The sequence below is a fragment of the Triticum aestivum genome, chromosome 7B (genome assembly GCF_018294505.1).
Source record: "Triticum aestivum cultivar Chinese Spring chromosome 7B, IWGSC CS RefSeq v2.1, whole genome shotgun sequence".
Lineage (NCBI taxonomy): Eukaryota > Viridiplantae > Streptophyta > Magnoliopsida > Poales > Poaceae > Triticum > Triticum aestivum.
Genome location: NC_057813.1, coordinates 318754465 through 318764027, shown reverse-complemented (window position 1 = coordinate 318764027; position 9563 = coordinate 318754465).

The window sequence follows — 9563 nt, the reverse complement described above, 5'->3', positions numbered from 1 at the left end:
AACAGAGTTACGAGTGATGATTTCAGGTCTTTGAAGCCACCATAACGAGTGCATGAAGCCTTGGACGAAATATACAAGATGCTACTTCATAAATTTCGTCCAAAGGCTATTATAGGTGTTGCGTCACCTTTTTATTGGGCCAGGCCCATGTAATTTCGAAATACATTAGTATAGGCTATTTTAGAGTCTGTATGTGTGGGGAAACAAGAGATAGGGTTGATTTCGGACCCCTCCACCAAGGGCCACGAAATTCCCCCTCTCTTCCTCCATATATACAGCCCTTAGGGAACCGTTTAGACTTTGGGTTTTATTTAGATTAAAGTTCGCCATAGCTGCAACTTCGCGTACTTCATTTGTGTTCAACGACCAGACAAAGGCGTCACAGAACCCCACCTTGATCAATAAAGCTTTCATCTTATATTCGCAATATCCAGATTGCAATTTCAGTTTCTTGCTTGTTCTTCGTTTGCTCGCAGGAAACAGACCCTCGTGGTCAGGTTGATCGTGCTCCCGCGTGGTCAATAACCTCTCGGAGTTGGTTAGCGATTGCTAAGGCGCGACGTCCCCACACGTTTGTAGTCGGATCGTCAAAGTCGACTTCCACCAAAGCGAGATCCATCATCTCATCGAAAGACGGGACACCTCCGCCTCTATTAGTAGTGGTAGATGAGGACATGATGGCGTATGCACAACTGGGTGACGGCAACCTTCTGATCTATGTTTGTACGACCGGTGTTGTACTGGAGGTCGATGCCGACCACCTTGTACTTGTCTCGAGCAAGCAGCTGCTCAACGGTGTTGATGTAGTTGTCCACCACGGCCGGGTGAATGGTGTACATCACCAAGAGATTGGTCTCCCTCGTGTGGGTCTCCACTTTATGCTCGCTGAAGCCCATTAGAGTGCCGCTAGACATCCCCTCTCTATGTGTCATCGTGGGTGTGCTTGTTGTGTTGTGGGGCGCGATCGAAAGGTTGAAGAGACTAAGGTTATAATGGCCGCGGAAATTAAAGGGGAAGCCAGACGGCCTGGAATATCGGCATGCCCTGATGGCAGTCCTAATTTACAGCGCCTAACTCCATCGTGCCGCACGTAACTGCATCGCATGGCAACGCGCGTGGTGCAACCGCATGCATATGGGCCCCCCGACGTGATCGTGTGCAGGCCCAACAGCTGGCAGAGCACGTGCGAAGGGGCGCGAGCAGAGCACTCTATGGTCACCTCAACAGCAAGCAACCATATATTTGCGTATAGCAGTTGAACATGCAAGGAAAAGCTATCCACAAGCCGAGCAAGCCGCCGGACGCAAGCAGAGCGCGCCGCGGCACCTAACAGCCAGCACAGCATGCTATGGCGCCTAACAGTGAGAAGAGCTTGCCGAGGGACGCGAGCAGAGGCCGGCACAGTGATACATGGCAAATAAGATGAACTATGCGAGCGATGTCGGAGACATCAAGCACGAATCAGATGAGAGTTACGTGTGCGGTATGAGGCATACAGTTGATCCATCCGAGCTGTTTATGATGGAATAAGCCATGTGTATTATGGGCAAACGCTTGCTGGTATATAATCATCTATGATTGATGAATTCATCGCTGACGGGTTACCTAGTGCGGTTCATGTGCGATGTGATATGCTCTATCTGCAGAATGTCTATGCTCCTTGTACAAAAGAACTCCGTATATATACTTGTAACATGATATGACTGCAATATCAAATTAAATATCCAATTACGTTATATAACAAATAGCATAAATATTGCAAGGTTAAAATTCAAAGATTACAATGCCCAAATTCAAACATTGCAAACCTCATCATTTCTGCGAAGGGATCAACCGCTGACAAGTCATGTATGTGTTTGACACAATGACTTCTAGTTACTCTGTCATTTGCTCTTCCAATACAAAGTTTAGGTTTTTTGGATCCTCTTCCATTCTACAGTACCTGTCGGCTCTGATAAACATGCCATTCATCTTTGCTAATTAAATGCGTGTTCAACCTAAGTACCCTCAACACCCTTGCTCTGGCAAGAAAGAACCTAGCGAGTGTAGTCTGCGGTAAGGTTCCTTAGTAGGAGTTCAAAGTAATATTTGAGAGATGCAGATCCAGGCATTCGATGTGATTGTTGTTATAAACGTTATCCACCTCTGGGCCTATTATTATCTGTAAAAGAAGAGAATGTCTTAGTGCCTACATGCAGTTTTGAACACTACTACACGCCTATTTGGTTTGCAGGATTTGTAAAATGCAACAACATGCCATCTTTGATCTGAAATGATTAACATGGGCCTTTGATTACAATCTAGAAAAATGTAGCCTTCTTCACAAGACGTTGGATTGGATGAATAAAATCCCTAAGAAAACTAGTACAATGAATCCAAAGGAGAAATGTCGGCGTCCTAGATATGGGGGTATCCAGCCCTGCCTGCCTGTGGCCCACCACATGGCTCCATCGACGGCCTGGTACGGCCCAGCTTCAGCATTAACAATGCAAGACCCTCGCGAGGGGCCAAACCTCATGAGGCGGGCGATGCCAAGACCCCCAAGGGGATCGGCCTCCCCAGGCTGGCACCTGAGGGGCAGAGAGTTCTATGCAAGGTTCACCTCATCAGGCTCAGCTGACGTGAGCCATGATGACCAAGGCTAGGCGGGCGCAGAGCACAGGTTTCCTCTTTGGTGCAAGGGAGGCAAGCCACAGGCACGGAGTCCCGAGGAATCAGCCAAAGGTTTCCATTCTGGTGCAACGAGACCAAGACCGCCAGGACGAGGTCATTGGCGAGCCCACCGCAGCGTCACGACCAGCGGCTTTTCACAGGCGAAGACTACTTTTGTGAGGAAAGGTTGTACTACTTGTCCCCTTTCAAATCTGGCCATTATGGGATCCCTTCCCGTTAACATTTGGGAAGAGGACCAAGGCCACTATAAATAGGACTAGCCACCACCATAGAAGGAGGGACAAGACAAGTCGAACTAGCTCACACCACACCAGCTCAAGAACACCTCACCTCCCGAGGCCAGTTCATCCATTGTACTAGTTCTTCCTTAGCCCTCTGAGGCAATCCACCAAAGTGCTAGAGTAGGGTATTACACCGCAAGGTGTCCCAAACTAGGATAAATTGTTGTGTCTCTTTGTCTCTTTCAACTTGATGCGCTGGGCTTAGGAGGAGCGCGGGTAGGCAGGCTGGATAGGTTGAGATCTCCGCACGCACCTCAGACTTCAAACCTCTCAAGGGTTTGCGGATCCCTTAATCCGACAAGAAATGCTTATGGAATGTAACCATATGAACCAAGCAACAAATATGGGGTGGGGTGTGTATGTCCTGAAATCCTCCAAAATTCCTTCAGAAATCGTTGTACAATGTCATTGTAAACTTGGGAAAATGTGCAAAAAATTGAACTCCCTTATGGTTAACATTTAACAGGAAAGGAACATCACCTCGATATACAGCTCCTTCAGGCACGGAAAGCATCTCAGGCAACTGAAAACTTGGTCCAGGTTGGGACCAACAGATTCTAGTGCCAAGACCTTCACTATGCCTAGAATTTGGGCGAAGCTTTGCTGGATGACAGACGAACATACATCTTCAAAACTAGAAATAATGTTGTACCTTAGAGTAGTAGTATTTGACAGAATAGTAGCCCACCCTGTCAATTTTGGTGCAGAAATGACAGTGATTCTACTTGGACCTTGTTGATAAACTACAAGTAAGCTCTCAAGTGAAGGTGTGTCCACAATGAACATATTGTGGTCCACCTTTGTCATCTCTCGTTGCAGCACCAGAAACACACATAAATAGTCCGGAGAGTCCTGGAGGTGTTATGGGAGGTACTCGACCACGTCATTGCCTGAAGATGAAAGAACTCGAGTGCCGTACAGCTGCGAAGCGGGCGCTCCATGTCATCCTTTGGGATGCAGACGCCAACAAGCTCGAGGTGCTTTAGTCGTGGTAGAAAAAGAGCGGGCGTGTCATTAAGGGGGGGGGATGGCAGTTCATGAACTTGGCAAGGCACAACATGGGCGCGAAGCGGAGCGCGAACATTGGCAGCGAGCCCATATGCCCATTATTAAAACTAAGCCCCGCCAACATCTCCAACGGCGACAACCTCTGGGTGCAGCTAACGCCGCAGGAGCATGCTTACACTGACCATGGATCGTAGGTGAACCAGGGTGCATCTGCCAACAGGACTCTCAGGACGACGGATCCCCCGCAGGAGCGCGAAGGACGTTGGGAGCGGCGCAGGGGGAGCCCGGCAGCAGGGCCCTCCTCGCACCGCATGGAGCAGGGCCCTGCCTGGAGGTAGGTTCTCTGCCGGGAAAGGCGCCGGTGAGCCGTTCTCCTCGGTGGGGGGCCTACGGTCGTCCCCTTGGCCCCTTGGTCTTGTCCTGGTTTCCGGTCTCCCCAACGGTGGTCAAGGGTCACGCACAGCGGGGTCCTCGTCGGGCGACATGAAGCAAGTCTCCGCCCTGTGAAGGTCTCCGCTCGTGACACTCTCACGTAATAATGAGTGGGGCTGTACACGCCCCGGAGTCTCCTGAGTGCCGCCCTGGGGCCTCACGAGGGCTCCCGCCCATGTCCTAGTGGAAGCACCATGGTCCGTGCAGGCCATCGACACTGTCCCCAATGAGTATGCCCAGCCAGTGGAAGCACTTAGCTCCGCGCTGGTGAGAAGACTGAAGACTAGCTAGATGCCGGACGCGGCCATTTGCTTTTGCCTTCCTTTTTGTACTTGCTCGTCGACTTCTTGAAGCAGTTTGTTTTTCATGCATTCATAAAAATGGGGGGAATTTTCCCGTTTGGTGTCGCTCTCTTGCCTTTAGTTCTTGTGTTCTGTTTGGAGCTCATGACTGTTGCCCTGCCCTCAAGCGCCTCGCAAGTGGGGGCTGAGTACGGTGCACGCGCTACTGCAAATCTCCCCCAGGGGGCTCAAGGGTGCGGCCGCCCCGCGCTCCCACCTCGCCACGGTCTGGCAGTTGGCTCCTCACGAGGCACTCTACGGTAGGCCAGCAGGCCCCTCGGGAGGCATAGAACCTCGCGAGCTCGCGGCGGGCTTGCCTCAGGAGAAGGAGCGCGGCCATGACACCAAGCCTCAATCGAGAGCCACAAAACCAAAGATAAGTCATAAACAACTACCTCGCTCACCGAACCGCCGCCCTGCGGGGCTCCGCTCCAGGCGCTACTTCAAAAACATTTCACAATCTCATACATCATAAGGGGCACCCCCTTTTCAAAATGCTCTCACAAGAATGCGTTCAAGTTTTCGTCATACAGGTCAAAGCAAAAGAAACACGGTCCTAGCTGGATGCGCCTTCTTCATCGCTCCCATCCGCGCTGCTTGCACCGTAGCTGCCATCTTCCTCGTCATCACCACCCGCGTCAGCTTCTTCGGCCGCGAGCCGTGTCGTCCTCAGGAGTCAGTTCCTTCACCAAGGCGTCCACATGGCCATCCACCCACTTGGCGAGCTTGTCTTTGGTGGCCGTAGGCACGGGGGCTAGCATGATTCCGAAATCAAAGTGGGAATCAGTTCAGGAGGTTGCTGAAGATGCGTGAGAGTGCACGCCCGAGGAGGCCCCGACTCCTCTCCTCAACAAGTTGGCGAGCTTTCGCGACATGATCTTCTAGGCAGGTCACGATACCAGTGAAGAAGTTGAGATGGCTGGCGCAGTCGCTCTCGTGCGGGTGAAGAGCGCTCTCGTCAGAAATGGCACCCAAGGCATTGTTGGCTCTGACGCGCAAACCTTGGAGCATGGAGCCGTGCTCGTGTTCCAATGTCAGGCAGTGGCTCTTTTTACTCAAAGGTTCCTTCAGGAGGGAGTCGGTGTCTTTGACTTGCTTCCGGAGATATGATATCTCGGCACAGGCAGAATTCAGGGAAAATTCGGAGGAAGTCAGGGCTTTCTGGGCAGCGCTCTCACGCTGCTCCACAAACTGCAGCTATGCCTTCAGGGCGGAGGTCCAGCCCTCAATCTCGGCCCCGAGCAGCTCCAGATCCAGGCGGTGCCTCTCAGCCAACTCAGCACCACCTTCGCCACCCTCTCCTCCACCTCCAGCTGGACCTGAGCTTCTCGAGCGGTGATGGCGTCCTCAGCCGCAGTGGCCTGCCGCTCCCTCACCTCCATCCTCTCCAATGCCAGGCTGTGCTCCACTGTCTCCAACGTCAAATCTTCATGGCGCCTCAGGAGCTCCGCCTCAGCAAGGGCCGCCTCGCCTGGTGAGGAGGCCAGAAGGGCTCGACGCTCCTCGACTTTGCGCTCAAGAGGAGCATTTGAAGACAGAAGATATCGCTCCTGCTCCTCGACCGCCTCATGGCGGCAGTTGGCTGCCTCAACCTCTTCCATGGCGCAGGCGCAAGCTTCACGAGAAGTCGCGAGCGAGGCCGCCGCGCGCACTTCGGCTTCGTCATGCTGAAGTTTCCCAAGGTTAATGGCAACCTTCAGCCGCTGCCACTCATGTTCAGGCGGCGGTTCTCTGCCTCAAGCCTGGTGTCGATGTTGGCGAGCTCCCTGCCAAGATGGATCATCGCACGCATAGCTTCACCGAAGAGCCTGAAGCGCACAGTGTTGCGCCCGCAAGCGAGCGCGAGCTCATTGCCAAGACCTTCGTCAACCCCGAAGGCGGCTCGAGAGGCACTGGGTGCCCCGCCGGCCACCGACCACCACTGGGGGCTGGCTGGTGTAGCCCCACAACTTGAAGACGAAGGCCGCCCATGGGCACCCCGTGTTGGCAATGACAATAGGAAGGATCGCCGGCATGTCCCCCATCTCATGGGCTGAGTCGCGGGGAGAGAAAGCAGGGGGGCCAGTTCCGAGGCACCCTCATGACAGCATGGCAATTGGAGTCGGTCCCACGCCCTGCGCAGGATCAGGGCGCCGGTGGCTATGCGCAGGCGTCAAGCTGGAATCCTTGGGGACGCCTGCTTCCCGAGGTTTCTCCTTCATGGGAGCCCTACAAGACCCCTGCCCTTAGAAAACACGACGCGCAAGGGGATCAAGAGCAAAGGTACTTACTCATTGGCAGGCACGTATCTCCTCAGCTTCAGCGGTCGACGGGTGCCATCGTTGCGACTCGGAGACCTCTTCCTCTTCAGGAGTGACTCGAGGCACAGGCGGGGGCGACTGGACCCCGACGGGCGATCCTCGAGAAGAGGAGCACTCGGCAGGGCAGCCGGGGTAGGGACCCCGGGGGCAGGGGCGCCCGGCGAGATTGTCGTGGTGGGCGCACGGCAGATGCCAAGGGATGGCTAAAGAGAGGAGGAGGCTCGAGGGCGCTGGTGGGCTCCATAGGCGAGGTTGGCATGCACGGGCGTGGGACGCCGAACATACCCAGGTTCGGGGCTCTTCGGAGAGATAACACCCCTAGTCCTGCCGAGTTTGGTTGGATGATTGATAGTACAATGTTGCTCTTGGAGCTGTATGGGGGAGGAAGGAAGCTGGCCAAGGCTTGGGCTGCTCCTTCTCCCTGGTACTGCTGTTGGGTGGCTAGTCCTATGCTTACTCGTGCTTTTGTTTCTTGCTTTTCATCTCTATGTGTCGTGCTATGCCATGATGCAATGCCCCTGTGGACGTGGGTTCCTGGGGGGGTTTTATAGATCAACCCACCCAGGGTTACAATGGTAATATGCCGAGTCGGTGGGTCCGTACTGTCGGTGTCCGGGACACCGAGCTGGGTCCCGCTTGAGGGCTTATGGTTCGCTGGGTTCCCCTAGGTGCGGGCCCCATGTTCCTAGGGGGATTGTGCGCCGTCTTGTCGATCGTCAGGGCGTGGCCGAGTCGATTCATGTACAGTGCCATCCGTCAGGCCGCCGCTTGCTGTCGTAAGCGGTGAAGGCGGGAGCACTGTTGCCATGCCATCCTTGGTCAGCGGGTAGGTGAGGGGCATTGTTGCCACACCCTGGCTGACCACATGCATGGTGGAAACACTGTTGTCTTGGTCATCGGCGGTTTAGGTCTCGTCCCATCGTACGGCCTGGATGGGACGGCAGCTGACCCGTGGCTGGGTTGCCGTGGATGCCACGGGTGGGGCTGGCTTGCTGGGGAAGCCTTGGTTACGCCGGGTTGAGTTGCCTTGCGCCAGCTCCTGCGGCCGGGTTGACGTACCTGCCGTGTCGAAGAGTTTGGCCGGGTTGCGAGCCCTGCCGGGTCGAGCGACCCGGCCAGGCGCGTGCCGGCTTGTGGGGCGATGCGGGCCCCGCTGTTTTAAAAAGGATCCGGGTTCCGTTGCCTGCCCTGGGTTCATCCCCCCAACAGTAGTCCCCAAAGCTATCAAGGTCCGCCTTCTTCTGATAAGTGGGCCTTCGCAGTTTCCCCCTTGAGCAAGGCGGATTCTGCGAACGCCGGGTCCGGCAACACCCGTTGTGTGCCGGTTTTCTCGGAAACCGGATCGCGGCTTCCCGGCCGTGGCGGGAACCAAGGAGTCCATCGAATCTTGAGGCGATCCCTTGGGCTTCGTGCAGGCGCCACGTGGCGCCTGGAAGTCGGAGGGGCCTGACAGGCCACGTGCATGACGGGACCGGGCGACGGGATGGGGGCCCGCCCCCGCGCGCCCTTGGCCCACGCGCGCGGATTTATTGTGGCTTCTGGGGCCGGTTGCACTTCCCCGAGCAGTTAGTGCGCACGTACGTGCGCACTTATTGCGGGGTATTGGAACGGGCGCGTGCAGACGATCCCACTTCCCCACGTTTGAACCGGGGCTTATAAATTGAGGGGGGCAAGGGGTCGGCGGACACCATTCTTGCTCGCGCCCTCCTACCCCCCTGCTCGTGCTCTGCTCTTTGACACCGACGCACAGCTGCGCCCGCAGCCCTGAGCAGAGCTTCCTCCGTCGCTCGTCTTCTTCTTCCCGCTTCTATCCATGGCGCTGCCGTCACGCTCCTGGATGGGCTCCAACGTCACCACTGAGGAAATTATGCAACTTCGAGCTTCGCGGCGCTTGCCGCGGGAGACGGGCATCGGCGTCCGCCTGCCGCACGGCGAGCAAAGGCATTGGCCCGAGGGGCAGGATCGCATCGTCTTCCTCACTCACTTTGAGCGCGGGTTCGGGCTGCTGGTGAGCACCTTCTTCCACGCCTTCTTGGAGTTCTTCGGGCTTCAACCGCACCATCTTGGCGCCAGCGCCGTTGTCCAACTCTCCGGCTTCATGACCCTGTGCGAGGGGTACCTGGGCATCGAGCCGACGATCGACCTCTAGGCGCGCTTCTTCTCCTTGAAGCAGCAGGGCCCGTCGACCGGGGAGTTCGCCGACTGTGGTGCCGCCGTCATCTCCAAGCGGTCGGGGGTGGATTTCCCCAAGATCCCGCTCAAGGACTCTGCCAAGAAGTGGTAGAATTCTTTCTTCTAAATCCGCAACCATGGAGCGGACCATATCAATCTTCCCCTCTTCGTCATCGTGCCGCCGCGAGCGAAGACGAACTAGGGCTACTCACTCCAGCGCCCGTCGCAGGAGATCGTCAACCTCTGCGAGCGGGTGACAGTGATGAGGACGCAGGAGGGGCTCACCGGCACGGACCTCCTCGCTGCGTTCATCACCCGCCGTGTCCTCCCGCTTCAAAGGCGCTCCTGCCTCATCG